General features: G+C 41.3%; 1 long non-coding RNA gene across 2 annotated transcripts in view; it reads right to left on the reverse strand.

Annotated features, from left to right (window-relative positions):
* LOC108590080 (uncharacterized) overlaps nucleotides 1–13,446 on the reverse strand; it is a 43,734-nt gene that overhangs the window by 28,024 nt on the left and 2,264 nt on the right. Inside the window, exons 2-4 of one of the 2 annotated variants that reach the window (XR_008479527.2) lie at nucleotides 12,306–12,385; nucleotides 6,780–6,894; nucleotides 1,181–1,344 (exon numbers count right to left, since the gene is read on the reverse strand). This is a non-coding gene — a long non-coding RNA (uncharacterized LOC108590080). Of the gene's footprint in view, nucleotides 1–1,180; nucleotides 1,345–6,779; nucleotides 6,898–12,305; nucleotides 12,386–13,446 lie in introns of both variants that reach the window. The other variant, XR_004735793.3, reaches the window with a different exon arrangement.

A 13,446-nucleotide genomic window follows, 5' to 3' on the forward strand; every position in this document is an offset into this window, starting at 1 on the left:
TGGTCCTGTTCTATGACCTGTACTTGGAAATAGAACATGTTGATGACAAATCATGTCATTGGCCTGATTTGTCTCATCCTTGCCTTGGCCCTTCCCTGCCCTGTCTCTACCATGGCCTTGCTTGTTCTGCTCTCTCCCAGGACTGACATGGCCCTGCCATGGCCCAGTAGTGTCATTACCTTGGCCTATCCTACTACTACCTTGGCTTTTTCTTTACTCTCTGTATGACCTGGCTCTGGACCTGCCCTACCATGTCCCTGCCATATCCCTGATCGTAACCCTGCTCTTATCCATGCCTAACCCTGACCTTTACCTTGTCCCTGGCCCTGCCAAGAACCTGCCCTAACTCTGCCATGGTCCTGGTCCTGCTCTGTCCTGGTATAGCCCTTGTCTTGAACCACCCTTCCCTGCCATACCCTGGTTGTGTCTTCACCCTGCCCTGGCCCTGCCCTTGGCCTACTCTGGCTTAGACCCTAACCTGTCCCTACCGTGGTCCTTAACCTAGCTTTGACTAGGCCCTGTGCTGGACCTTGCCTTAGTTGAGACCTAGCCCTGGTCCTAAACTTTGTCTTGCAATAACCCTGGACCTGCCATGGTCCTGAACTGGACTTGGAGGTATCCTGGCCCTGACCTGACCTGGCCCAGCCTTGGCTTGTCCCTGCCCTGGCTCTACTATCGTCTTTCCCTGTTCTGCCTTGTCTTGGCATTGAAATGACACTGCAACATCCCCATCATACCAATGCCCTGACATACACTGCCTTGGCTGTGCCCTAGTCCTGGTCCCACCCTCAATATTCACTGACCCTGCCTCAGCCCTGGCCCTAACTTAGTATTGACCTTGCCTTCTCTATGAACCAGCTCTGGTCATGCCCTGACATGACCCTACGTTGTCACAGTCCTGGTCCAGCCCCAACCCTGGTCCTGAAAATATAAAATGTAGCTGGGCGTGGTGGCAGGCACCTGCAATCACAGCTACTTGGGAGGCTAGCACAAGAGAATTGCTTGCACCCAGGAGGCAGAGGTTGCAGTGAGCCGAAATTGTGCCACTGGACTCCAGCCTGGGTGACAAGAGCCAGACTCCAGCTCCGAAATATAAAAAGATTAATGGGCAAAATAGTTCCAGGTTTCTCAAGTTGAGTGTTCTGAGCAGTAAGCTTTCATTCCTGAAAAATTTACTTACCAGAACATTCTTCAGTGATGTCCAAGAAGTGAGGTGTGTCTGCTCTGCAGAGATGAGTCAGGAGTAGTCAAGAAGCAGGAGGCCTGTTGACTCTGCCACACCAGAAATGATGCTCAGCAAGGCTTAGCAACATCAGTCTCCCCTCTGAACCCACAAGGGAAAGTCTAGGAGGAAACAAGAGAGGAGTTAGCCATGTTACAGAGGAACTGCTGGGGTTGGGAGGCCCCACAGGAAGGAAAATGCCAGGAAGATAGAAGCTTCTGGCCAGAGTGTTCTCACGTGGATTGTAATTAAAAAGTAGCTTTGGCAGCTATCCCAAAGCAAGCTCATGAGGAGAGATGGGGTCACAGAGCTGCCTGGCAGTTCTGGAGTTAAGCCTGGCCCTGGAGAAGCTGAAGTCCAGGGGGCCACCTGCATCTGCATGGTCAGAATCAAGTCCACCACTTATTCTCTTCTTCCCTCCAAACTGTCACTGTAAGATTCTGCTCTGCCACTTACTAGCTGTGTGACCTTAGGCAAGTTACTTAACGTTTCTGAGCCTCAGTAAATGGCAGCTAATATTAGTTTATTGTTATCAAAAGTGGTTAAATTTTTATAGGGTCATGCACAGCCATTATCAGTTAGCACTGGGAAAGGCAAACACTTCTTCTGATGCATTAGATGGTAAATATTTAGACACTATAAGCCAAGAAGCATTACATATGTATATGTATATAGGTCATACATACATAGCTACAGGCACTCAGACACTGGCTCTTTTGCCAAGGGCAATGACTTTCTGGCCAAGACTGGATTGATCAGTGGTTCTTCTCATGCCACATTTTCATGTGAAGTGTCAAAGGCTGCTGCCTTCTCTGTCCTGTCATTACACAACATTGAATGTTCCCACTCTGGCCCCACTCCTGAAACCTCATGACTGGGACCAGAAAGTGAGAAGTCAGGGGCCTCTCTTGCCCTGTCTAGCTACAGCCTCAGCTCTAGGATCACCCAGGGGCCCTGTGTTTGTGCATTCCCAAGCCAGGGCAGGCTACACTCTGCCCCCTTAGAACACCTGGGGATGCTGAAATGAACCAGATGTGTCATTGGCCAGAGAGAAAGGGAGCAGCTACTGTGGCCACTCGCTGAGGCCTCCCCTGAATCCCTGGGCTCATGTAGATAGAATGATAGAAAGGTAAGAAACATGAACAGACCAATTATGGGTAATGCAATTAAAGTAGTAATAAAAAGTCTCCTGTCAAAGAAAAACACAAGAATCATGGTTTTACTGATGAATTCAATGACATTTTTAAAAGAGCTAATACCAATTTTACTCAAAATATTTCCCCAAAAATGAAGAGGAAGAAATACTTCCAAACTTGTTCTATGAGGCCAGCACTACCCTGGTACAAAAACCAGACCAAAACACAACTCAAAAAAGAAAAAGACAGGCAAATATCCTGTTCAACACAGATACAAAAAGTTCTCAACAAAATACATGAAAACTGCATTTGACAAGACAATAAAAGGATTATCTGCCATGACGAAGTGGGATTCATCTGAGGAATATAAAGATGATTCAATAAACACAAATATATAAATGTGCTACAATCCGTTCAGCAAATCAAGGAAGAAAAACCATATAATCATTTCAGTACATGCTGAGAAAAACATAAAATTCAACATTCCTTCATAATAAAAATTCAAGAAAGCTATTTCATTACTGCTGCCACCAATAAAAGATACCTAAGGATAACCAAAAATTTGGCTAAATAGTATTTAATAGGGAAAACAATGAAAATCGCTTGGACATGTTAGTTAAAACTTTACACTATAAAATATGTAAAGATAAAATCTTTAGAAAACATAGCATAAACAGTATCTCTTATGCAGTATTTTTCTTTTTGAGATGGAATCTTGCTCTGTTGTCCAGGCTGGAGTACAGTGGTGTGATATCAGGTCACTGCAACCTCTGCCACCCGGATTCAAGTGATTCTCCTGCTTCAGCCTCCCAAGTAACTGTGATTACAGGCGCATGCTACCACACCTGGATAATTTTTGTATTTTTATTAGAGACGGGGTTTCAGCATCTTCGCCAGGCTGGTCTTGAATTCCTGACCTTATGATCCACCCATCTCGGCCTCCCAAAATGCTGGGATTACAGCCATGAGCCACTGCGCCCAGCTTGCAGTATTTTTTCTATACATTATCTCATTTATTCTTCACAATTTTTGTTTTTTGAGACAGTCTCACTCAGCCTAGGCTAGAGTGCAGTGGTGTGACCTTGCCTCCTGGGTTCAAGTGATTCTCCTGCCTCAGCCTCTCAACTAGCTGGAATTACAGGCATGCACCACCATGCCTGGCTAATTTTGTAGTTGTAGTAGAGACAAGATTTCACCATGTTGGCCAGGCTGGTCTTCAACTCCTGGTGTCAAGTGATTCGCCCTGCCTCAGCCTCCAAAAGTGCTAGGATTACAGGCATGAGCCCCCTGCCTGCTCCACATTACTGAAGGAAAATGGGCCATGGTACCCAAGCAACATGCCGACCTGGGCTCAGGTGATTCCTTCTGGAGCAGACATCAAAGGAAGTTAACCTTGCCAGCACCCAACTTAATCTCACCTGCTGGAAAAGTCTATCTTTCCTCCTGCCTGCCAGATGGATAGTCCCAGGCACCAGCTGTGCTGACTTCTTTTTAGGCTGGTGCTGGGGAAACATTTATCAAAAGCAGGAATATAGACAGGCACACAATGAGAGGTGCTGAGAGGGTGCTGGCCTATCCAGCATCCAAAAGCTGCCCAGAGTGGTACCATGGCTTTCAAAGAACCAGAGGCCACTGGTTCAGCAGGTGCCTGAGGGTCCCACCACCAGGTCTAACATTTAGGAGAAGACACTTGGCAGCTTCCTTCTAACCTTTAAACTTGAAGCCCACAAGTCGAATGGATGGGTCACGGCCTGGCTCGGCCATTGATCAACCATGTCACCGTGGACTCCTCCTTTCTGTGTGTCAGTTTCCTCATTCACAAAGTGGGGATAGTAATGCACCTCCCTTGGAGGAATATGAGAATAATTAGGATGTATACGACTTAGAACAGTGGTCAATAAACTACAGACCACTGCCTCTTTCCATACAGAGGTTTCTATGAGACACAGCCAGACTCATTCCCCATACTTAATGTCCACACTGCATGGGTGCTACAGCCCAGAGATGACATGGCCTGCACAGCTGTCAGCAGTCACTACCTGGACCTTGACAGGTAACCCTGGCTTAGAACAATGCCTGGAGCATGAGAAGTACTCATGAAATGTTAACTATTATTTAAACCCAAAGTCACCTTCAGCATGATAAATGTATGTGCACAAAGATACAGACACAAGCACTGATTGCAGTGTTGTAAAACAGTAAACAACTATAACATCAATTAGCAGGAGGCTGATAGAATTATGGAACATCCACACTACAGAATACTGTAGTCATCTGGCTGGGCATAGTGGCTTGTGCCTGTAATCCCAACACTTTGGGAGGCTGAGGCAGGAAGATCACTTGAGATCAGGAGTTCAAGACTAGCCTGGGCAACATGGTGAAACTACGTCTACACTAAAAATACAAAAATTAGCCAGGTGTGGTGGTGCATGCCTGTAATCCTAGCTACTTGGGAGGGTGACATGGGAGAATTGCTTGAACCAGGAGGCAGAGATTGCAGTGAACCGAGTTTGCACCACTGAGCTCTTGTCTGGGCCACAAAGCAAGACTCTGCCTCAAAAAAAAAACAAAAAAAAAACCTATACAATCACTTAAAAGACTAAGGGAAATCTGTGTGTATGCACTGTGTAGATCAACACATAAAGATTGCTAAGATGTTTAAATAACCAAACATCATTAAGTGAAAAATGTATGATGATAAACATATGCAATATGCTCTCACTATGTTATAAAAAAATTACGTATGCACAGCAAACACTGTATACTACTTAAAAGTACCAAGGGAATTTCACTTTCAGCATACATGTCAGTTCTATACTATTTAATGTTTTGAATGAACTATAGTTTCAAAATTTTTCTCATCACTTTATCATTTTAGTCTCTCTCTCAGGCTGTATCCGAGAGCCACACTTTTAAAACCTTAGTATCTTTACGCTTCAGAGACAAATCAGAGCATGGCTGAAGCTCCAACTCCTTATGCTAAGTGAAGCAAGCCAGACTCCAAGCCCACATGTGACACTCTGGAAAAGGCAAAGGAGCAGGACTGAGGAAGACAGGTGGCTGCAGGAGCAGGGAGGAGGAGAGAGGCTGCTGGTCAGTCTGGCTCAGGAAGTGGAGTAATGGGGTCTGAACTGTGTCCTGGGTTGGAGCATGCAGGGTCAGGGCAGGGGATGGGGTCAGCGCGGGGGCAGACTGTGCTGGGTAGCAGGCTCAGGGACACCCAGGGCACCTGTCTGGGGCCGCCCCGGGCAGGAGGTGCACACCTGTGCTGGGCAGGTGGGTTCCAGGGCTGGGAGGTCAGAGCCCACCTGGGGAACCCTTGGCCCTCGGCCTGGTCACCTGAGGGAGCCAGAGCAGACCCAGGCACACCTGGGGAAGGGCGGACAGAGGAAAACCTGATGTGAGTTCATCCCAGGAAACAATCGTGAAAGGCCAAACCTCACACAGAAACGCCGAGCAGGGTGAGCTGCTCTCAGGCTTGCTCGGGAAAATGGCCCTAAATGCTCCACAGCCCAGCACCCCACTCCCCTTCACCTGCAACCCTGGTTCTTCAAGAGCACTGCAAGGATGGGTGTTGGATACTCCAGTCCTGCCTCTAGATGGTGAAGGTTCAGTTGCTCCTGCCCTGAGCTCTGCATAAGGCAAGAAGTTAGCAGCAAATGGATCCTGACCAACGGACTGAGACGATCTACCAGGCAACTCATATTCCGAGATCACTTCCTTACATTTTTAATAACATCTGGTTCCCAGTCCCCACATTTAAAATCAGCAGATTACTGCTTTTCTGTGCCTAGGACGGACTCTCAAAATTAGATTCCAAAGATTTTTACATTGTAGATGACATGATAGAACCTAAATTCAAGTTATGCTGTGATAATTAAAAACACTATGGCTGGGTGCAGTGCCTTGCGCCTGTAATCCCAGCACTTTGGGAAACTGAGGCAGGCGGATCACCTGAGGTCAGGAGTTGGAGACCAGCCTGGGCAACATGGAGAAATCCTATCTCTACTAAAAAATATAAAAATTAGCTGGGTGTGGTGATGTGTGCCTATAATCCCAGCTACCTGGGAGGCTGAAACATGAGAACTGCTGGAACCAGGGAGGCAGAGGCTGCAGTGTGCCACAATTATGCCACTGCACTCCAGCCAGGGTAACAGAGTGAGACTTTCTCTCCCCCCACCAAAAATCAATCAATAAAAAATCAAAAATCAGCTGGGTGAGGTGAAGACTGCAGTGAGTTGAGATATCACCACTGCATTGCAGCCTGGGCAACTAGAGTAAGACTCTGTTCAAAAAAGAAATTGTCAAAACCAAAACAAATTTAAATTTCACAGAGGAACTGAAGTCATAAATCAAAGCCAAATGCTTAAACATCAAAGCTTTTTATATTATCACATTAAATGAAAACTTTAGCTTCTTACCAGACAGCAGCTAAACTGGAGTGCAAAAGTAAGCTATGAGGAAACTGGGAAGGCCTGGCTGTCCAGCACTGATGGACCACATGATGTTCCAGCCAGCTTCAGTCATCTGGCTCATCTGCTTGAAAGAAATGTAGTAAGTTTGAGTTATAATAGTTAACAACAACAATAAATACTGGGTCACAATATCTGGACTTACAGATCCATTCAAATGTATAGTTGAAAATGGCTTTTTAAAAATAACAGTGACCTAACAACATTTACTTACATATAATCATTTATTTTAAACCACATATACTGGCTGGGTTCTATGGCTCACATGTATAATCCCAGCCATTTGGGAAACCAGGATGGGACGATCACTTCAGTCTAGGAGTTCAAGACCAGCAACACATTTAGAAAGAAACACATACTAAATTTAATTAATGTAATTGACTAGAAAGTTAAAAAAATTGTCCCACACATAAAAGATGTAAATGGTGTGTGGGGATTGCTCCTGCGAAGGGCCCTTGACAGAACCCTCGCCATCTTGAGCTTGAGCCCATACACGTTTCTCCTCTCCTGGAGGCTGTTGAGCTAAGGGAAAGGAGGAAGTCTGGTTGCACTGATTTTACAAACATCAATCTTTGCCTCTGACATTTGCAACAGAATGGCTGAGCTCAGGCCTTGTGGTCTAATGAGACATTGTATGGGTAGACATTGTGTGCCTTCTAGTTCCTTCTCTGCACAATAACTGTATGACTTCATTTACCTCTGCTAACTCAATCATATTGTTTGCATATGATCCTATATGAATAGGCAAGGTTAGAATGACATTTAGAAAGGTCCAGCTATACCTTGTTAACAATCTTAGTTGCTTGCTTAACTGATTTTAGAAAAACACATGTTTAGATTTATGATCCCCTTTTTGCAAGCTTTATTGTCCCTTTGCTGTACACCCTTTGGTTAAGAGTCATACTTTCTGTACCCCTTTTCTTGTGATTTTTTGTTCTTGATTTTATTTCAAGATACAATGGAATGTACGTCACTCCTCAAACACTGAAAGGTATATAACCTGTAGTTTGCACAAATAAACTTGCTGTCTTGGCACTTATTGCTCCAGCATTGCCTGGCAGTCCTCCAGACCCCACTCTCTTATCTATCTTTTCTTCCGTGCACTCCCTCTTCCAGGTTAAGAACACCTAAGTGGGGCTGAGGCTCTCTGCTGGTCAGAAGCCCCCCGGCAGACGTGCCGGACCCCCACAATGGTGTATATTAATAGTCCAATAACCATCAAGGAAATTAAAATGGTAACCAAAGACCTTCCCAACCACTCCCAAAACCTCAGCACTGGTGCTAAATTCTGAAGGATTAGATAATGTTTATCTTACATGAGTCATTTGAAAAAGCAAAAAAAGAGAAAGCCACGTAACATTTTATGAGGCTAATATAACAGTGATGCTTAAACCAGATAAAGACATGATAAAGTAATTCATCAAAGAATAAAGATGAAAAATCTTATATTAAAAAATCGCTAACCTGCGGGCTCAGTGGCTCACACCTGCAATTCCAGCCTGGGCTGGTCTCTAACATAGTGAAACTTCATCTCTACAAAAAAAGCAAAAAAAAAAAAAATTAGCTGGGTGTGGTGGCATGCACCTGAAGTCCCAGCTTCTTAGGAGGCTGAGGTGGAGCATAGCTTGAGCCCAGGAGGTTGAGGCTGGAATGAGCTGTGATCATGCTACTGCACTCCAGCCTGGGTGACAGAGCAGGACTCTGTCTTTAAAAAAAAAAAAAGTGAATCCAAAATTGAACCCCATCTAATAATGTACTAAAAAATAACATAATCAAACAAGTTTAGGTGAAGATTTCAAGGATAATTCAATATTAGAAAGTTTATCAATGTATTATTAGGATAAAAGAGAAAAGTTCTAAGATTATCTCACAGATAAATAATATCATTTAATAAAAATTCAACATTTATTTATGATTAAAGTCTGTAGAAAAAAAGGAATACAAGAATATTATCTTAATTTTTTAAAGACTACATACCCTGAACTAATACCAAACAACCATCGCACTTAACGGAGGAGTTTCAGGTATAACCCCACTGAGGATGAGACCTAGTTGTCCAGGAAGCCCACTCCTATGAGCTGTTGCTTCCGCTACGGAGTAGAGGGCTGGCTGCTGGGCCAGAAAAGAGATTAGATCACAACATCACAGAGAAGACACAGGCATAAGAACTAGCAGGAGGACATAAAACCATATTTGCAGATGACACTAAAACCATATTTGCATATAAAAAACAATATTTGCAGATGACACTAATAATTTATATAAGAAACCAAATGGAATCAACAAAGTGTTATGATTCATATCAGAATTCAACAAAAAGGTGGCATATAAGAAAACCAGAATTATTTCCTCTACATCAGGAATAAATAAAAGAAGTATCACTCACAAAAATAAAAACTGTAACAGATATAGAAATTAACAAAAGAACACTGGAGATTTTCAAAAAGAAAATTTCCAAGATCTAGTAAAAGATAAAGTTACAATAAATGTAGATATTAACATGTTAAGGTAATCAAACCTCCCCAAGTTAGATCTATAAATTCTCTGAAATCCCAATAAAAATTCCAGCTGGATTTTTTTTTTTTGAGATGCAGTTTTGCTCTTGTTGTCCAGGATGTAATGACATGATTGTGGCTCATTGCATCCTCTGCCTGCCTGGTTTAAGCAATTCTCCTGCCTCAGCCTCCCTAGTAGCTAGGATTACAGGTAGGCACCACAGCTAATTTTGTATTTTTAGTAGACACAGGGTTTCACTATGTTGGTCAGGCTGGTCTCAAACTTCTGATCTCAAGTGATCCACTCTCCTCGGCCTTCCAAAGTGCTGGGATTACAGGCATCAGCCAGGTGAGCCTTTTTTTATTTTAAAGTTTACCATCTTGCTTCTAAAATGTCTATGGAGGAATAAAAGTTCACCAATAGCTAAGCCAATTTTGAAAAAGAACAAAGTGGGCAGTGGTTCACAGCTGTAATCCCTACACTTTGGGAGGCAGAGGTGGGTAGATCAGTTGAGGTCAGAAATTCGAGACCAGCCTGGCCAACATGGTGAAACCCCATCTCTACTAATAATACAAAAATTAGCTGAGTGTGGTGGTGTATGTCTGTAATCCCAGCTACTTGGGGAAGCTGAATGGGGAGGAAAAGAAAAAGAGCAAAGTGGGTTGGGCACAGTAGCTCACACCTGTAATCCCAGCACTTTAGGAGGCAGAGGTGAGTGAATTGCTTGAGTCTAGGAGTTTGAGACTAGCCTGGGCAACATGGTGAAACTCTGTCTCTACAAAAAATAGCTTGGTGTGGTGGCACTCGCCTGTCGTTCCAGCTACTTAGGAGGCTAGGGTGGGAGGATTGCTTGAGCTCAGGAGGCAAAGGTTGCAGTGAGCTAAGATTGTGCCATTGTACTCTAGCCTGGGCAACAGAGTGAGACCCTGCCTCCAAAAAAGAAAAACAGAGCAAAGTGATTCTCCTGCTTCTGCCTCCCAAGCAGCTGAGAGGAAACCTGCCATCTATGTATTAAAACATAATATTATAAAGCCACATAAATAACAGTCTGTCTGTTTTCAGGTCACACTGACAGCAAGAGCACAGATGAGAAAGTCTGGAATAAATACAGCTGACCTTCAATATCCACCAGGGACTGATTGCAAGAATGCTGCAGACACCAAAATCTGTAGGTCCTCAAGTCCCTGATAAAAAATGGCATAGTGTTTGCATATAATCTATGCATATCCTCCCTTATGGTTTTTTATTTTAATTTTTTTTTGAAACAAGGTCTCACTCTGTTGCTGGAGTGCAGTGGCACAATCTTAGCAAAATTGGTCCTTCTCCAAGAAAAAAAAAAATGGAAACATTTAGGCCTAAGAAAGTTCTCAGAACTATAGGAAAAACAATTACAAAATTACACTCTGCATGCATTAATTCAACATTAATTCTACAGTACTACTACTTAAGCATCATATAGAAAAGATTTCTAATCGTTTTAAAAATGGTTTTATGAAGTCCTCTCTGCTTAATGGCTGTTAATCATTTTCCTCAACACTTTCTTCAGACCAATTCTGATTTAAAAAATAAATACACTTTAGCCTTACAGAGTATAACACTTAAATCTATTCATATTAAAAGACTAAGAATATTTTGAAGAAAAGCAAAAATTTTGAAGCAACATGGAACAGATAAACAAAAACCAAATGAATTTTTTTTCTAAATCTCCTGGAGGTGCCTATTACAGGAATGGAAATATAATTAATTACTTTTTCTTTTTTCTGTAACATGAAAACAATAAGGAATGGAATTATTTTTGGTGGCAGAAAGTCTCAAGATCACAGGTCCTTAAGAGATACTTATACTCAACCCTTTTAACTTATCTTTTTTCTTTTTTGGAGACAGTCTCTCACTTTGTCACCTAGGTGATACTAATCATTGCAGATGACACTAATCATTTATATAAGAAACCAAATGGAATCAACAAAGTGTTATGATTCATATCAGAATTCAACAAAAAGGTGGCATATAAGAAAACCAGAATTATTTCCTCTACATCAGGAATAAATAAAAGAAGTATCACTCACAAAAATAAAAACTGTAACAGATATAGAAATTAACAAAAGAACACTGGAGATCTTCAAAAAGAAGATTTCCAAGATCTAGTAAAAGATAAAGTTACAATAAATGTAGATATTAACATGTTAAGGTAATCAAACCTCCCCAAGTTAGATCTATAAATTCTCTGCAATCCCAATAAAAATTCCAGCTGGATTTTTTTTTTTGAAGCAACATGGAACAGAAAAACAAAAACCAAATGAATTTTTTTTTCTAAATCTCCTGGAAGTGCCTATTATAGGAATGGAAATATAATTATTATTTTTTCTTTTTTTCTGTAACATGAAAACCAGGTGACATGTCACCCAGGTGACAAAGTGCAATGGCATGATCTCAGCTCACTGCAACCTCGACCTTCAAGATATTCGCATGTCTGAGCCTCCCGAGTAGATGTGATTACAGGTGTGTGCTACCATGCCCAGCTAATTTTTTTGTATTTTTACTAGATGGGGTTTCACTATATTGCCCAGGCTTCTCTCGAAATTCTGGCCTCAAGTGATCTACCTGCCTTGGTCTCCCAAAGTGCTAGGATTACAGGTGTCAGCCAGTGTGCCCAAACAATGTCTTTCTTTAAAATCTATTTTTAAAAAATAGACACAAACTCTCGCTACATTACCCAGGCTGGTCTCAAATTCCTAAGCTCAAGCAATCCTCCCTCCTTACCCTCTCAAAGTGCTGAGCCACCATGCCCACCCCCTTGTAACTTCTTAATACTAGTGATTTGGTGTAAATTCCTAACCAGACTTCCATGATAAATGATTCTAGATTAGTTAAAAGTGTTCCTGTTTTAGCTTAGTTGACCTAGGGTGGAAGACACATTACAATCATCTCTATCACCTGGTGTGTATTTAAATTTTTAATAGCAAAACTACTGTCACTTACTGGTGTGTCCATGTCTGGAACAATGTCCGTTTCTTCACCTTCCATCAAGTATTTTCCCGAATCTAAATCATCTGTCTTTTCTAAAATGTGACAGAAGAACTTCATCAGCTTTATTGTATCTATCTTTGAAAAAAATATCAAAACTAAAGGAAAAAAGACTAACAAGACTCAAAATAAAATACAATCAGATAAAAATTTAAAAATATTGAAACATTTATTAAATTGATATTCTAAAACATTTAACATTTTAATTAACTCATTCTCAAAGGTGAGTGTTCTCTTTCCCCTATGGTTTTCTGTCTTCATTCATAACGGAAGGAGATGCTACTTTTCAGTTAGAGATTAGTACAATTTTTTCCTCATCCAAATTAACAAATATCTGAATTATAAAAATCCCTATCATATATTATACTGTGATTAACTTTTGTCTCTTTCTTAAAGATGGAGGCTATAACTTACTCATTTTTGAATTTCTAGGGCCTAGAATTCTAAATGGCCACAATTTTTTAAAATGCAAACATGAACTATTCATTTTTCTGATGGTTTAAAGCATCATAACATTAGAGCATAGCCTATGCAACTAATGTATATATATATAAATAATAGCCTATGCAAAAAAGTTTTGCCTTTTTTATTATTGCAGCCAGCAATCTGTACTTAAAAGAAATAAAATTTCACTACTGAAAACCACATCTGATTCTATTCCAGTAAATGGCTGAATGGAACACCACTTTACCTATAATTTAGGTATAGGTAATGTAGAGTTCCATTTTATGAAGGTAAATAGTAATCTCTAATGTCTCTCCCAGCTCTAAAATGATGAACATCTGCCTACTGTCATTTAGAAATATTAATAGAAAAATAACTTGGGATTCAGCATTTACATTTCTGTATTGTATAACCTATTTCACACATTGTATATTTTTATAAGTTACAGTTAAGAATTCAGTTTATTACTTTGGAAACTTGGCATATTTTAAAAGAATCTGAAAGCCCTGTATTCCTATTATAAACCAACTAACTAGACACTTTAGGGCTATGATCATTAAGGTAACTAAGATTACAGGTTTTGAAAACCTAATCATTATTCAAGAAGATTTTTACTGAAATTAAACAGGCAGAACATTAACATTCTTTTACT

Source organism: Callithrix jacchus, chromosome 2, assembly GCF_049354715.1.
Source record: "Callithrix jacchus isolate 240 chromosome 2, calJac240_pri, whole genome shotgun sequence".
NCBI classification, from domain to species: Eukaryota; Metazoa; Chordata; class Mammalia; order Primates; family Cebidae; genus Callithrix; species Callithrix jacchus.